Source organism: Perca flavescens, chromosome 9, assembly GCF_004354835.1.
Source record: "Perca flavescens isolate YP-PL-M2 chromosome 9, PFLA_1.0, whole genome shotgun sequence".
In the NCBI taxonomy this organism is placed as follows: domain Eukaryota; kingdom Metazoa; phylum Chordata; class Actinopteri; order Perciformes; family Percidae; genus Perca; species Perca flavescens.
In genome coordinates, this window is record NC_041339.1 from 1,433,090 (window position 1) to 1,451,391 (window position 18,302).

The 18,302-nt window shown below is 39.0% G+C and overlaps 1 protein-coding gene across 1 annotated transcript in view; it reads right to left on the minus strand.

Moving 5' to 3' along the window:
• Positions 1–18,302, minus strand: part of oca2 (oculocutaneous albinism II) — a 57,997-nt gene that overhangs the window by 825 nt on the left and 38,870 nt on the right. The gene's annotated exons all lie outside the window — the stretch shown is intronic.

Here is an 18,302-nt window from a genome sequence, read left to right on the forward strand (position 1 = left end):
CAAGCTCTGAATTGGCCACTATAGTATTTTTTTATCAAAACACTGTGGTGTGTGTAATATACTGTATGTCTATATGAGTGTGATATATATATATATATATATATATATATATATGTGTGTGTGTGTGTGTGTGTGTGTGTGTGTGTGTGTGTGTGTGTGTGTACACACAGCAATAGCAATAACATAACACACAGTATAAACAATATGAAGTGTTAAATGATTGCTGTACCTACTGTAACTCAGGCATGTGTCGAGTATCATGCCATTATGTACAATTGTCAGAAAAATCATTAAGCCTCTCAGCAGTCCAACAATGGGTAAAGGCAGACACATTTGGCTACATTTCTCTACATCAGACATATGCAGCTGACTGCCTAAAGCAACGTGCTCATGAATACATGTTTGATAAGGCGGTGGGTACTTCACAATGCCACCTGACATCACAGCCTCCCTCTACAACTGTTTCAGTGTACGATTAAGGCTGTGATATGTTTGACTGTTTCCTGTTATTTTCTCTTTTCTTTCTTTGGACAACTCCAGAATAAACAAGTGGATGAGCACTCAACGTTGAATCAATTAGCCGTCTGACATGACTTTTATAAATGTGTCTTTTTTTAGAGGCAAATTTTCTGGTGAGGTAGAAAGAGAAAATTACAATGAGTGGATAATAAATGGTCACTGTAGAGAACACGTCTTTACATGCTGCAAGAAGCCTCATTACAACTGAACTAAAACTTCAACTGTCTGCTTTTCTTTATTGAATTGTATTGTTTTTCTTTGTATTAGACCTATTTTTATCAGCAGCCACAGGCTAATACATTCCGTATGTGTGAAAACTTGTTTGGCCAATGCAACAGATTAATCATCTGATGTGTGACACTTTCCTGAACCCCCATGGGGAGACTCTCTTTTCACTCAACTCAGAGGAGGGAGGTCAGAGTAACTAAGAAGAGCTTGTACAAATTCAGGTTTGCTTAAGGAAACCTCAGCCTGCAGATGAAGGGTCTGTCCTCACTATCTGCTGCTCCAAGACATGTTATAACAGGCTTGCATATTACTTGCCAAATCACATCATGCTTGACGAAATAAACTAAAAAGCCTTGTAGTGCACATAAAAAACAAACTATTTCGAAGTTGGGCAAAGTTTGTTGGGAGCCCTTGGTAAATTGTGCTTTTGCCTGGCATTTTAAAGGCCAGCCCTAATCTCAATATAATGACTCAACTCCACCGCAGTGGCCCATCCTCCTTTTTCCATTGCAGATTTAGTACCGCCTCATGCATGAGGCGAGCGTGGCTGGTCGTCATAGCAACGCCACAGGAAACTGCCGTGACCTAACGCAGCATGTGGCTGTTTGCCAGAAGACACATTTTGTTTCAAAAGAAGCTGGAGGCAGCAAAAAAAAAAAAAAAAACACCCAGCTGATTAAACTATTTAAAAATGGCGGGTTTGTTCAGGACACCCCCGTCTGTCGCTAGCAATGATGACGCAGTGATTAGTGACGATTCTCTCCGACCAATCAGGAGTGTGCAGGTTTTCACGTCACCTTTAGGTATCGCCTCAGCTCGCTGGGAACCTCCACAAAGGTGAGACTAAATAAAGTACCTGTACCCGTGAAAATGGCAAAGTTAACTGTGCAAACTTTGATTTTTAGCGAGATGCAAAAGGTTATGTCTCTTTGCCTGATGTGTTTTCTGTTTACCTGGGCAGGATTCCTTCTCTGAGGATCTTATTTTGGTTCAGTTAGCACTGATGTTCAGTATTTGATGGGCAGTGAGTCATAGGTGCCTATGATTTCTTTTTTTACTTTCCAATATTAACTTTGCCTTTTATGGAAATATGTAAAATAAGCCAAAAATAAGCCTGATTATGACAACAGAAGCATTTTTATTTCTGTAAATGTGACTATTTGGTGCATGATTGATCGCCAGATTAATAAATGGAATAAGTCATATCTGATATTAAATTCAGTGACCCACAGTTGTTTGGATACTATAACCAGAAGTGTGCACTAGTATTTAACTTAAGTCACTAATGGAATAACTTTATACTTAAAATGTATCTTACTTAATTGATACCTAATTGGGGGTCATTAGCCAAATTAAAACATGTCTATGGCTTAATAAAGAAATGTTGTAAAGTTTGCTGCTTGTAGCTATTACTGAAAAATAGTTTCAATGTTTATTTCATTCTGCTTATCTGCACCAGGTTAGGTGCAAATTGTCCTTAAACAAAACAGGACTGATCAAGGGTGTCAGAGTCACTGACATGACATGTGGTCAGATTTTGAACTTTAATTAAAGTATTAGTTATTGGTTCCTTATTTAAGACATTTTTGACAGCTGGGAAAAGTTCAATGTTTGGAGGATTTAATGTCTCACAGGAAAAATGAAAGTTTAGGCACTGGATGCAGTGCCCTAACTGACTAGTAATCACTGTTATCTTTTGTTATGCTGCATCATGAATAACCTTAATCTGAATTGTTAGGGTTATCAAATGTCAATACCAGAAACGGAAAACAACAACAAACAATAAAGGCTTTAGTGCGTATAATTCTCAAAATACAGATAATACAGAAAATGGTCTATAAAGGCAATAAGGACTGAAATCATTTGAAAGCTTTTCATGTGCATTCTGTTTGCTTTTCAAGAAATTGGAAATAGTTAGCAGATACTGGCCTATTGTACTGAATCTGTTCTCTCTCTCTCTTATATAAAGTCCTCCTGAATCAGAAGCCATTTCAAAGCCCTATTTTAAGATGACCTTTCAGAATCGTCCATATATCGAGTCTTCTGCACTGGAGAAGCTGAGGAAAGCATACAAGAAGCAGAGGACATCAAATTAAAGAGTAAATGTTGGAAGTGTGTGTGTGCATGTGTGTGCATATCTGATAATTGTGTGTCAGTGTATTACTCTTTATTGCTACAACTATTTCTTTATTCAGATGAACACAATTATGCAGTTTATATTTAATATGCATGTGGAAATGTCAAATTAGTACTTGAACTAAGGATTAATGAGGCTAGTCAAGCACTTCGGCTCATTAATAATGATTTCAATACGGCGTGGTGGTGCATTTAAATTGTAACAGGGTCAAACTTTTTGAGTAGCCGACTGAACTGAGTTGGAAAGGTCAGGCTGATTATCATTTTTATTTACACATAAAAGGTTTAATATGATGTGAATAATAAGGAAAACCTCAGAGAAAAATGATCAACTAAAATAATGGAAAAAGGAAGACATGTCAGCCGGCTAAACAAAGATTTGTCATGATCTGACTTTCTGTAATTTTAGAGGTCAGTCCCATTCATCACAAAACCTCCTCTAAAGACATACTGAAATGTGTCAGAGGAAATGACTTGTATTTGTCAATTTACTATTTTCAATAAACTCCATATTTCCACACATTCTAATAACAAACTAACTTTCTTCCTTAATCGTGACACATACACAAAGTACAATGTAGTGCAATTATAGTACTGCATTTTAACCCATCCTAAGTATTAGGAGCAGTGGACATACAGCATCTGGGGAGCCAGTTGGGGTTCGTTGTCTTGCTTAGGGACACTTTTGACATGTGACCGGAGGAGCCTGAACTCAAGCTCTGAGCATCTAATATTGAGGCATGTGGGTGATCCAGTTTACCAATAGATGATAATGGTCTACTGAGCCCACTAGTAGGTAGAGTGGAGGCCTACCGCCTCAATCCAGGCCCCACTTTGGGAACCACTGGTGTGAGATGCTGAGCTGTTTTCTTATGTTGCAAACAATGGCGCTGAGTGGCTGACTAGGACTAAAACTGCTCTTCACTCTGCTGGTTTCTTTATGATAGTGTCAAACCCGTTAGTTACGGTACTGAACACAAAACTTCAGACCACTACATATTCATATATATATCAGTCCTTTCTTATTTTTGTGATTGTTGCGGGCAAAAATCCTTGATTATGTGGCACGTTTTCTTAAAAAGTGTGATGGAATATGCGGGATATTTATGCAATTTTATGCAATGAAATTGCGGGAACTTGCAACAACTGCGGTTTGATGAAAAAGAGAAAATAAATGTGATTCCCCCAACACCCTGCTTTTCGATGATGTTCATGTCACGTAATTACGTCACTTCATAACGTTCCCATGGCAACAGGGGAAAATGGCTGCTCTTGTGTGAAGTAAACGCAACATTTTTCAACTTTCCGTTAAGATATATGTGACTTTTTTGCAACAGAAATGTGGGGATTATGAAATCATGTAAGCCCTGCATATTTTGCGCAGAAATCGGCAATTTATGCAGCAAAAGTGTGTTGTATTTGAAAAAATGCGGCCCCCGCAAAAATATGCAGACTTATATTAGACTGATTATGCATTGAATTATGTGATTGTATAATTGCGTTTTTCTGGAGGGACTGATATATATATATATATATATATATATATATATATATATATATATATATATATATATATATATTACAGTATTTATTATTATTATATTTTTGAATTACAGTCTAAATAAATATACTATATAAAAATTGTTGTGTTTTTTTCAAAGTCAAGGCCTTTAAATAGACCATTAACAGGAGACCACTATGATTTTTATCTTTGTGGAAAAAATTTCCACGTAAGATGGATGGAGTGAGGAATCTCTTAACTCTTATCATAATCAGACAAGCTGAGGTCACCTCTACAAGGGATAATCTCTTTCTGCTGAGCAGTACCCATTTACCCATAACAGGCACAGCATGACGGGACAGAGGGCAGGTGAAAAAGTTCACCTTGTCTAAAAATTCACATCATACCTTGTGACCTCACACGTAACAGGTGACACGTTGATTTAACTGTATCTGATGGGAGCTCTTTGAAATGTCCGATGCAATCTCAAAGACTTTCTTTTGATAAACCACAGGGATGCACTCGTCTGACTGGGAAGGCTGTTTGCTTGACACAGGACAGCACAGATCGCTATAACAATGCTTGACTTGTGCTGTTCAATGAGCAGCATGACTTGCAAAATGCTCAAAGGTGCAGTCTTTAGGCTGTACCTATATGATTTTTCCCCTGATTGCAGTGCATGCTAGATTTCTTGCAAATGAAGGTAGCACACCAGCAGTAACTAGTGCAGGGGACCATTGTTCCCAGCACAGGTCTACTGTATGAGCTGTATGAATGACAATATCAATCCTGTCACATCATGGTGGGACAAAGGGAGGCAGCACAAGATGTGGAGAAACCAAATAATGGTCCTGTCTTTGTTTGCTCACATTGTTTCATGTCATTTTGTTTACTCTGCCTGGTGGTCAATGCACAGTGAATGGCGGAGCAAGAGCTCTACCTAAGTAAAATACAGTGTGGTTATGACATTTTTGATCTGAAGCGTTGGGTGATTTGCTCTACAATTGTATGGAGTTATATTACTGCCATTAGTCAAGAGCACATTATTTCAATTTGAGAGCATTTCTCACTGTTATTACGTTCAGATTTCTTGCTCTCACACTCAAATAGTCACTGCTCGCACTCAAAACCTTGCTCTCACACTCAAATAGTCACTGCTCGTGCTTAGATTTGCTCTGCTTGTGCTCAAACTTTCTGCTTAGACTCAGATATGTTGTTGTTTGGACAGATTTCTTGCTCTCAGCTTTGAACCTTCTCCTCGCACTCAGCCTGATTCTGCTCGCTTGCAAATTTTCTGCTCTTGGATCTCTCCTGCGCGCTTGGATTTTTTTGTGTTATAACCCTGCCAAAAGTCAACAACCAATAGAATGCCAGCTGTAGTGTTGACCAATGAAATGATCCCTTCCCCGTTGAGGGTGCGTTCACTTTACGTTAGAACGTCTGTTGAGGGCGGCTGCACTGTAACCGATAACTGTAACCAAGTTTTTATATCCCCGCGCCGTTCACTGCTTTATTATAAGTATATGTCAACAATGTGCACAGAATGGTCAACGCACTTTCACCTGCACCCATCAGGAAACGGGAGAAAGCTTTGAAGTGGGACATATGAAGTTATGTCAACAACTACGAGGGTGAGTAACATAACTTAAGCACCTAGCTAGCTAGCTAACATATGGCGCTAGCATATAGCCTAGCTTGATGTCCATAAACAAATAGATTTTCTTTATTGTATAGCTAGATTGAACGACATATGACGGACTGTATGTGTATATGTGATGACCTCACTTTGTATTTTTTCCACGTTTGGTTAACCATGTTCCTGGGATTTGGCTGATTTCATGTTAGAGCCAGTAGTAAAACCTAAACCATAATATAACTGAAAGAACACAAGAAACTGGATTGTTTGTGTCAGCTTTTACATCACTGTTGTGTTGTTCATCAGAATTTAGTCTTCATTCCTTCATATAGCATTAGTCTGAAAATGATGAATTCAGATCAGTCTGTTTAAAAAGTAGTAACATTAAGTACAATTTCACCACTATAATAAAACAAATCTAGAAATGATATGCTTTCTTATTTGCTCCTTAAATAGCAGTCATTTGTTTAATTAATACAAAGCAAATTGAACTGAAAAAAGTATTTTGTTTCACGTTCTTTTCATCCAGGTGGGGCTGAGGGGCTCGACCCCTGTTGATCTGTGTGTGTCATATCACCAACCCATGATAGCTAGAATTCACCCTTCTGCTCCAGATCTACCTACTGTATGGCTGACTACAGACTACAACCATCTGGTCCAGATCTACCTACTGTATGGCTGACTACAGACTACAACCATCTGGTCCAGATCTACCTACTGTATGGCTGACTACAGACTACAACCATCTGGTCCAGATCTACCTACTGTATGGCTGACTACAGACTACAACCATCTGCTCCAGATCTACCTACTGTACGGCTGACTACAGTCTACAACCATATGCTCCAGATCTACCTACTGTACGGCTGACTACAGACTACAACCATCTGGTCCAGATCTACCTACTGTATGGCTGACTACAGACTACAACCATCTGGTCCAGATCTACCTACTGTATGGCTGACTACAGACTACAACCCTCTGCTCTAGATCTACCTACTGTATGGCTGACTACAGACTACAACCATCTGGTCCAGATCTACCTACTGTATGGCTGACTACAGACTACAACCAGCTGCTCCAGATCTACCTACTGTACGGCTGACTACAGACTACAACCATCTGGTCCAGATCTACCTACTGTATGGCTGACTACAGACTACAACCATCTGGTCCAGATCTACCTACTGTATGGCTGACTACAGACTACAACCAGCTGCTCCAGATCTACCTACTGTATGGCTGACTACAGACTACAACCCTCTGCTCCAGGTCTACCTACTGTATGGCTGACTACAGACTACAACCATCTGCTCCAGATCTACCTACTGTATGTCTGACCACAGACTACAACCAGCTGCTCCAGATCTACCTACTGTATGGCTGACTACAGACTACAACCATCTGCAAGTTTTGTTTGTAGTGATTTGTTATATTAGTACAAACAACAGTAAGTATCATTACTTAACCACAGTATATATTATTCTGGTGTACACTTTTGGCTTGACTCTAATACAGACAACAGTATCATTACTTAACCACAGTATATATTATTCTGGTGTACACTGTTGACTTGACTCCATGCTATTGATTATACATCACTTTAGCTTACCATTACCTCATAACTTAACCTTAATTGCTCTTGTATAGTTCATTTATCTTCTACTAGTTGTATATACCTCCTATTTAATTGAATTATTCTTAATTTGTGTTGCAATACCTGAATCATCCCTCTTGTGAACACTAGGCTTATCTTATCTTTATTCATAACCCTGCTCACAAACGCACCTTAACCTGGGTCATCTGTTTGCCAATATCAATGTTCCTGCTACAGTAAATCCTATAGGCAAATTGTTCTGCTTTCACCGTTGTATGAACAATACACTTTTAAGGTTTTGTGTCAAATATTGTGCAGTTTGTTATGAATTACTCATTGTTTTGACAAGGTAAATTAAAGCTATTTGCCAAGTGTCAGCTCTGGTCAATTTAATTGTACTGTTTTTTTTTATAAATGTTATGGAAAATGAAAAAAACAATTTGCTTTGATCAGGGTTTTAATTTGTTGCAAATATGAACATGGTTTTAATAATCTGTATCTTATTGCTCTGAAAAACTACAATGATTTAAGAAATATCAGTGATAGTTATCAATATTTATTGAATTGATTGAATATATTGGCAGACATTACAGGCACCTATTCATGTCAACAGAGAAAACAATAAATGATAAGTGTATGTAACATGATTTTACTATTATATTACAACAGGGGTACTTCAGTCACACCTAGAAGAAGAAAAACAAATAAACAAAACACTTGTTCTTTTCTGCTCAGTTTGCTTTGTATTAATTAAAAAAATAACATATTTAAGTTGCAAATAAAGCATAACATTTCTAGATCTGTTTTATTATAGTGGTGAAATTGTACTTAACAGACTGGTCCATGTACTTTTTCATTCATTCGATTTTCATTTCATAAACAGGTATTATAAAACAAAAAACAAATGGTTATTTGATTTTCGTTTTAAAATACGAAATTTTAAATTGAAATACAAGGTGTTTTTTCCTTTTCATGGTCAAAAGGGGATGGGAGAAATTTAAAATATGCTGTGATTTTAATTTTCTATTTCATATAAAAAAAAAAAAAACACTTGAAAATAGAAGTGAAAAAAGGTCTGTGTACTTTTTTGTTCTTTCGATTTTCATTTCATAAACATTAAAATACGAAATTTGAAATTGAAATACAAGGCATGTTTTCCTTTTCATGGTCAACAGGGGATGGGAGAAATTTAAAATATGCTTTGATTTTGATTTTATATTTTATATGACAAAAATAAAATCACTCGAAAACAGAAACGAAAAAAGTCTTGTTTTTTCATATTCAGAGACCAGATGTTGTCATTTCCAAGGCAACAGCGCCAGCCTAGCCTACCAGTGTTGCTTTCAGCCCAGGCTAAAATTACTTTGGAAATCTGTACTCTTGATAATGCTTGGGGGGAATTTTATTTCATAATGTCACATGTATTTATTACCCTCTCTCCCTGCCAGGGGCGTCGCACCCGTGGGGGATGTGGGTGTTTTAACACCCACACTTTTCCCGGTGAGAGGGTTCAACACCCACACTTTTTCTGCGTTTTTTGTGAAAAAAAGTCCGAAATACACATGTAGGTCTTTATTTTACTACAGTTTGTCTGTTAGCGTCGGTAGATTTCTCCTAAATTCAACAAAAGTTGGCGTTCTAAATCATCCCGCTGCTCCGCGATCGCTGTCTGCACCCTGTCATCTCATATACCGTTGGAAAGCTCTCTCTCTCCTCTACAATGCTGTGTTCCAAATATGGTCATTTCCTTTAGATTCACTTAGAATGGTCACGTGACGCGCTCTGACATTTCCGCGGTAGTTCGGAATGTCAAAAGAAGTGTGTCGAAAACGGTCGAAAATCACCTCAAAGAAGACGAAAACAGTTGTTATTAGTAAGAAGACACAGGGGATTACAAACTAAGACATCAGATGATGAAATGTCTTCATATAGTACGTCGATGTTTAAACTGTCGTTCAGAAAACAGGAGTTTTCAGACAGCGGAGGTAATCAGACCCTCTCTCTCTCTCTCTCTCTCTCTCAGCAGTTTACAGAAATGTATAGCCTACATGTCATATATTAAATATGTAGGTGTCACATATACTATTCTAATATAATTACTATAAAATAGTAAACAAATCTGTAATTTTGGGATCCTAAGTGGTTGTGAGTCCCTCAGGCTGTGGCAGGCAGATCCATGTTTAGCTGTCAGTAGAGCTGCTGTCTCCTCTTTTCTGGTGTTAACTTTGGGAAGTTTTATTTTTTGGGCTATTTTTCCAAGGTGTAAATCTCTTAGTGAAGATAGTTTTTACCAGTGGAGGAGGAAGTCCATTTCTGTCTGACCCAGTTGGTGCTCACTGAGCCTGTCTCTCTCTGACCTGTCTGTCTGACCCAGTTGGTGGTCACTGAGCCTGTCTCTCTCTGACCTGTCTGTCTGACCCAGTTGGTGGTCACTGAGCCTGTATTTAGTATGGATGGGAGGTAACTGCACCTTTTTAACTTCACTAGCAACGTTAAAAGAAAGCTAATATGTACGAGTAGTTTCCCATGTAAGAAGTATAACGTTCCATAACATTAGCTACGTTATAGCATTCATAATAAACGGATCATAATATAATTACATATGTGGTAATTTGCATAAATAGCACAACAGATCTAAACATTGGGTATAGCCAGGTGAAAATGTAAAAGTACAAAGACTTAATGTAAAGGTCTGAATGGAACCCATTTAGGCTACCCATGAGCATTAATACATAGAGGCAGGAAGAAGTGCTTTAAACCAGCATTGATTATTGAGTGTATTAAACCAGTATTATTATTATTGCAGAGATGGGGTTTGGGGCTGAGTCAGTGGGACTGTTTCTGGGGGATGAGTCTGAGGGAAGAACAAGGGTAAGGAGAATGCAGAAGACAAAAGGTAGGTAAAATAAAAAGGGAACCCCCAGAAACAGTCCCACGGACCCAGCCCCAAACCCCATCTCTGCAATAATAGGCTAATTAATAAATGCTGGTTTAAAGTACTTCTTCCTGCCTCTATGTATTAACGCTCATGGGTAGCCTAAATGGGCTCCATTCAGACCTTAATATTAAGTCTTTTACTGTTTTATGTCAACAAGACATTTTCATATGGCTATACCCAATGTTTAGATCTGTTGTGCTATTTATGCAAATTAGCACATACGTAATTAGATTATGCTCCGTTTGCCCATGTTAACAAACAATACGACACCGTTCTCTCTACACAGACTTTAAACGCAAACTTATTTTTCGTGTGTTCCGAGTGTGTTTTTATACTATTCTAGTATCACTCATTTAAATGGGAAGCTTTTTATATCTTGTATGTTATACATTTTGTACCCCTCTGTCATTGTATCCATCGTTTTTATTGTTAATAAACAAATCACATCCATCCCCCTCACTTTTGAAAAGCTTGCTACGCCCCTGCTCCCTGCCTCGCTCTGACTCTCTGTCTCTACCTGCCGCAGACAACTTCGCCCCAATTGAACCAGCTGAGGAAACAGACTTTCAGTTCACGGCTGTAACGTTACCGTTACGCCACCGTTAACAATCCCAGCAAACTTTCTGTTGCTGATCTGGTAGAGTCACCGGCGGTTCGGGATCAGATCATGGGAATCAGACCTCCGGTGCTGGGTCTATTCTAATATTAGCTGCTGCTGCAGCTAGCCACCAGCCCTGTGACCTCGGTCCCCGCGGTTTGCTTCCCGGGACGGCTGACTCGATCTGGTCCGTCTGCAGAGCTGCGTTACCCGCTCTAGCTGAGCTGGGAATCTGCCGCGCTCGTGATTTATTCATATTTTATTTTATTTGCAGATAGTGATATGCTATGATGCACTTATATGCACTAGCTGCTTTTAGTCTGAGTCTGTGAGATAACCAAACTTCCTTTAAATATAACGTGCATATAAATAGATGGAATAAATAAAAGTCCCTCAAAATAAATATAAGTAAAACATGCATGTATTTAGGCTATTTAACTATTATGACTAATGCCTATGTTCATGTGTATTTCCTCATTTATGTATTTCATGTTCTATTTCATAGCCATATTTATTATGTAAAGGGTGGCAAAAAACAGATGATCAGTCGCTTAGGAAGTTATAGGCTACAGTTTCCCTCAACTGCAGCTGGGACATTCTAACGCTTAACGTGAAAAAGCTTAACGTGGTTTAATGTAACTAAACACTCAGTTATCAGTCACATAACGTCCATAATAATTGAACTTTGGTTTAGATTTTTTGACAGTTTTCAGTGGTTATGAGGAGCAATATGAGAGAGAAATTTGGTAAACATTGATCATTGCTTAGGTACATTAAACCACATTAAGCTTTTTCACGTTAAGAGTTAGAATGTCCCGGCTGCAGTTGTTTTTTAATACCTGTTTATGAAATGAAAATCGAATGAACGAAAAAGTACACAGACCAGACTGATATGAATTCATCATTTTCAGACTAATGCTATATGAAGGAATGAAGACTAAATTCTGATGAACAACACCACAGTGATGCAAAAGCTGACACAAACAATCCAGTTTCTTGTGTTCTTTCAGTTATATTACAGTTTAGGCTTTACTACTGGCTCTAACATGAAATCAGCCAAATCCCAGGAACATGGTTAACCAAACGAGGAAAAAATACAAAGTGAGGTCATCACATATACACATACAGTCCGTCATATGTCGTTCAATCTAGCTATACAATAAAGAAAATCTATTTGTTTATGGACATCAAGCTAGGCTATATGCTAGCGCCATATGTTAGCTAGCTAGCTAGGTGCTTAAGTTATGTTACTCACCCTCGTAGTTGTTGACATAACTTCATATGTCCCACTTCAAAGCTTTCTCCCGTTTCCTGATGGGTGCAGGTGAAAGTGCGTTGACCATTCTGTGCACATTGTTGACATATACTTATAATAAAGCAGTGAGCGGCGGGGATATAAAAACTTGGTTACAGTTATCGGTTACAGTGCAGCCGCCCTCAACAGACGTTCTAACGTAAAGTGAACGCACCCTCAACGGGGAAGGGATCATTTCATTGGTCAACACTACAGCTGGCATTCTATTGGTTGTTGACTTTTGGCAGGGTTATAACACAAAAAAATCCAAGCGCGCAGGAGAGATCCGAGAGCAGAAAATTTGCAAGCGAGCAGAATCAGCCTGAGTGCGAGGAGAAGGTTCAAAGCTGAGAGCAAGAAATCTGTCCAAACAACAACATATCTGAGTCTAAGCAGAAAGTTTGAGCACAAGCAGAGCAAATCTAAGCACGAGCAGTGACTATTTGAGTGTGAGAGCAAGAAATCTGAACGTAATAACAGTGAGAAATGCTCTCAAATTGAAATAATTCGCTCTTGACTAATGGCAGTAATATAACTCCATACAATTGCTTAACAAGTCCTTGAAGGTTGAGGGCAGACATCTTGACAACAAGTGTGCAAAAAAAAAATCTCAACCAATGAGGGTTTCAGTATTAACTGTCATTAATCTGCAGGAAAACAACTTCGTCACAGTTTAAAGATGAGATTAGAGCAGGGCTCTTCAACAGGGGGTCCGGGGCCCGTAGGGGGTCCTCAGAGTCAGTGCGGGGCGCCTCCAAATTATTGTTAATTTATGAAAGTTTAAAAAAAAATGAAAAGTATAGATCCCCACTGCTAACTGGCCTATAGGTAAGGTAGTCACTAAGGTAGCCATCCACAGATACCGTTCATCTTAAAAGGGTGATAGAATGATTATATACGGTATTTCACACTTTTCCTTAAGGTCTCTGAATAGGGTATGTAACATTGGTTGGGATGGAAATGGCCTGGTTGATATTTTATTGGCCCTTATGCATCCCTGTGTTTCGGCCCTATTTCTTCCAAATATGGTATGCTCATGAATATTTAGATGAGCTGTGCGCTGATTGGTTGAGCGAATCCCCATATACACACATTGGAGACGAGACAGTAGGTCTCATATTTCAGACACTGCAATGTTTCATTACCATATTCACTTCTGAGACTTTTTTATGCGAGCAATCAACTATATAAAGCTCAAATATGGGCCGTTTTACGAAAAATGTATGGCTAATTGCAAATTTGGTAAGATGTGTCGGACTTTAGGGGCTCCACACAGTCTGACGAGAAAGCGGCAGCCTGCTGGGCTCCATACCCAGGGCAAAGTCACCCTTTGTGAATTACTGAACTACCGGGGCTCCGCGGCCGGCTGCCGGCATAACTATAATATATTTACAGTTTGAATTTCGTCACAGCACTTATATCACAGCTACCCCAAGGTCTTACAAAGCTAACAGTCCGATTTCAATTCAAGGCGTTTTTGTGAACGTGAGGGGTCTTGTTAGGAGGAGCAGCTAGCTAGCTAGCTATGTGTCCCATTCAATACAATGGGAAAAGATTGCAGCTAGCTAGCTTCACTTTCGGCATAACTATAATATATTTACAGTTTGAATTTCGTCACGCCACTTATATTACAGGTTCCCCAAGATCTTATAAAGCTAACAGTTGTGTCCGATTTCAATTTATTGCATTTTTGTGAATATGAGAGGTTTCGTTAGCTGCTAGTGTCCCTTCAATCCAATGGGTAAAGATAGCAGCTAGCTAGCTAGCTACACTTTTGGCATAACTATAGTATATTTACACTTTGAATTTTGTCACGGCATGTATATCACAGCTACCAAAAGGTCATACAAAGCTTAGCTAACACTTGTCCGATTTCAATTTAATGCATTTTTGTGAATTTCAGAGGTCTCGTTAGGAGGAGGCTAGTTAGCTATCATTGATGGACTCCAGCTCACCAATTTCAATGAGACTCACGGACAAGAGGCGTTTATTTCCCCGATCGTTTGTTTAAATAACTCAACACACATATCCATTATAAGATTAACTGGAACCTGCGGTAAGAGATTGCAGGGGTAACAAGCTCACTGACCGCGCTCTCAGTCACTCAACGGCCATTTAGCAGGAAGAGGGGAGGGAGAACATCGAGCTGCAGGCCCTGGAGCTCTGTCAGGGCAGCAGCATTTGGTAGTCCGATGTAGCAACCCAGGCAGCACCGGCCGCTGAACTCCGACACACATTGTAATTAGCCACCATTTTCATAAAATGGCCCATATTTGAGCTTTACATAGTTGATTTCTTGCATAAAAAAGTTTCATAAGTGAATTTTGTAATGGAATAGCAGAAATCTGCGCGACCTAGATTCAGAAGACTACCTGATCACAGGTCAGTTGTGTAGCCTATGTAAATGTTGGGCTAGACAAAGAGAGAGACTAGCTAGAGCCAAATGAGGAGGAACCGCTGAGAACTCGGCGGCTCGTTGAGATTCACCCGTTTTCAGAGGCAGTTTCAAATTGTGAGATTTGCACAGGAAAGAGGTGCCATTGGGATTTTGAGTTTCTATCGTATTTAACCACCAAATTCTCATTTTTCAACTATGACAAGGTAAAATCAGTTTTGCATTCTATCACCCCTTTAAGGGTTCACTGTGCTACATGTATGTTTAACATGAAAACATGATTCATAAAATCATGCCAACAATTAGTAGGCTATTTGAATAGCTTAGTATCCTATGCAAAAAGGTATATAGGCTTTAGGCGGCCCTACACATTATTGTAGGCCCAGTTTATTAGGCAACTTAATTTTATACAATATAAAAATATGTAGTAGGGGGTCCCTGCTCCATCTCTCTTTCAGTTAAGGGGTCCTTGACCTAAAAAAAAACGTTGAAGACCCCTGGATTAGAGTATAATGATGGTAAATAAGTACATTTACATAAGAATTGTACTTAAAGGAACACGCCGACTTATTGGGAATTTAGCTTATTCACCGTAACCCCCAGAGTAAGACAAGTCGATACATACCCTTCTCATCTCCGTGCGTGCTGTAAGGCTGTCTGACAGTTCCAGCATTAGCTTAGCCCAGCACAGATCCTGCAGGTAACTGGTTCCAACTAGCCTACTGCTCCCAATTGTGACAAAAGTGACAAAATAACACCAACATGTTCCTATTTACATGTTGTGATTTGTAGAGTCACAGCGTGTACAAAAAACAACGTAACATGAGACACAGCCGTCTTCTAACAGTAAACAAACTGGGAACTATATTCTCAGACAGGCTTGCTGCGAGCATATCACTCCGCCCAAGTATTATATTCTTCCACCTGAGAATATAGTTCCCGGTTTGTTTACGGTTAGAAGACGGCTGTGTCTCATGTTACTTTGTTTTTTGTACACGCTGTGACTCTATAAATCACAACATGTAAAAAGGAACATGTTGGAGTTATTTTGTCACTTACTGGGAGCAGTAGGATTACTGGAACCATTTACCTGCATGTTCTGTGCTGGCCTGATGCCGCTGGAGCCGTCAGACAGCGTTACAGCACGCACGGAGATGAGAAGGATATGTATCGACTTGTCCAACTCTGGTGGTTACGGTGAATAAGCTAAATTCCCAATAAGTCGGCGTGTTCCTTTTAAGTATCATTCAGGTACTTTACTTTTCAGAGGGAAATATTGTTTTTCGACAGTTTACAGCTGTGATGGTGACTTTTCAAATTAAGATTTTACATAAATATGATAAGTTTATCATACCCAATGCCTGGTTAAAGATTAAACCACTCAATCCCAAACCTTTTAAGAAAATGTGTCTAATCGGGCCACTTGTCATGTTTCAGCTGTTAGCATTTCCAGCAAAGAGACAAAAGTGTTCAAGGCCCGAAATAAACTCTGTTTCTGTAATACAAATGTATGTATTAGACCTTCTTTCCTTTCCCATTAATCATCTCACAACCCCTTAAATTTATCTTGAGACCCTCTGGAAGGGAACCGACCCCTTGCTAAGGAACTATAATACTTAACTGTATATTCAAGCCTATTATTAATATGAGCCCAAGTCCCACCATTGTTTTTATTTATTTTACTGTTATTATGTTTTTCTATTGTATTTGGGGTATTTCATTATATTAAATTGTCTGTACTTTTATTTGCTGGATTTTACTTACAGTAACACTGTAAAGGTACATTTTAGCTAAATTGTTTTAATTTAGTTTTCTCCACATATCGCAATGTTGTTCTGAAAGCAATTACTAAATTACTTGTTCCACCACTGATCAAATCACTGTGAAAATGCCGATAGGTACTAAGGTTAATGGTTTAAAAAGAGGAGGAGGATCAGGGCCTAGAGGCATGAAGGAAGCAACAGGGGCCATGTCAACTAACTGCTGAGCTATTCAGGGTCACTCATTTTTTGTGATGTCTCAGAAAGGCATTCATGTCCCTGTGGGCTCATCTGGGAGCTGAATTTAACCGCCTGATACGGCACTAGTCAGTCCCAGCTGCCTGGAGTCGCAGACAAACTTATCTCTCCCTTACCTGTCTCTCTGAACAGCTGTGACCCTTGCCACAGACAGCCAATTACAGGCAGTGCTTCAGCCGAGAGCAATGCTTCTATCCAGTGACTGTAAACACAGCTACAGTACAGTGTGAGAGAAGGGGAGCTGACAGGATGCAACTGTTTTTATACATTTTAGTGAAATCTCATGCAGATGGACAATCCTGAGTCTTTTCGGTGCAATCACAAATTTGAACAGAACTATTACGAACTGATGGAATTTTCCAATTATATCATTCATTTTTACTGGAACAGAGAAGGAAACAAGAAACCGACAATGACTAGGTAATTGTGCATTTGAAACATGAAAGGTTTCTTTTACCATCACCAGCCACAATCTCACTACCTGTCCTCTGCTCCTCCACCTTAATGTTGTATACAATAATAAACTATTGATTACACTATTGATTGATGGTTGCATCCCTATAAGATCTAATACAAGGAGACCATATCATCTGGCTAACTAAAATGAAGTGAGGACACAACACTTTGTGCAGCTAACAATTATTTGTATTATTCATCATCCATCACAGTTTCCCAGAGGCCAAGGTGACACCCTTTACATGCTTATTGAACAGTCAAAGCAACACATCCTCACATTCTAGAAGCAGCAAATGTTTGGTATTTTTGCTCAAATAAATGACTTAAAATGCTTAATCAAAAATCTAATATTTTTTAACAAATATTCTGTTGTTCTTTTAATTGGCTCTATGTGAACACTTATTACAATTCATCCTGAGGGGAACATGAATGTGTGTACCAAATGTCATGGCAATCCATCCAATAGTTGTTGAACTATTTTAGTGGTGGACTGACTGACTGACATTGTCCTCCCTAGAGACACACTGCTAGCATGGCTAAAAAAGCAAATAATATAAAGCTCACAAAAGATACTGGAAATGTGCAAAGGACTGCAGAAGTGCAGAAAAATGACAGGTCAACCAGGTAAGGACTCTCCATTAAACTGGCAGCAGTGATCAATCCCTGTCACTTGGTCCAGTGGAAATATTTTCTGGCAACCTTGGCTTTCACCATGTGATTCTTTGATTTTAATGGCAAAAGCCTACACAGCATTTTTGCAGCCACAAACACTGCCTTAAATTATATTTGTCCCAGTGTATGGCGACCTTGCTGTGAGACAATCTTGTCTAAGCACAAAGCAGAGTTTCATGTAAACCCATGTGCAGACATTCAAGTCAGTAATTCAAATATTATCTGTAACAGAACAAAATCCCACAGGGAATGGCCTTGCTTTCTTTTCATCATCACATACAGTACACTTAGTAGTTCCATAACATTACCAAGCG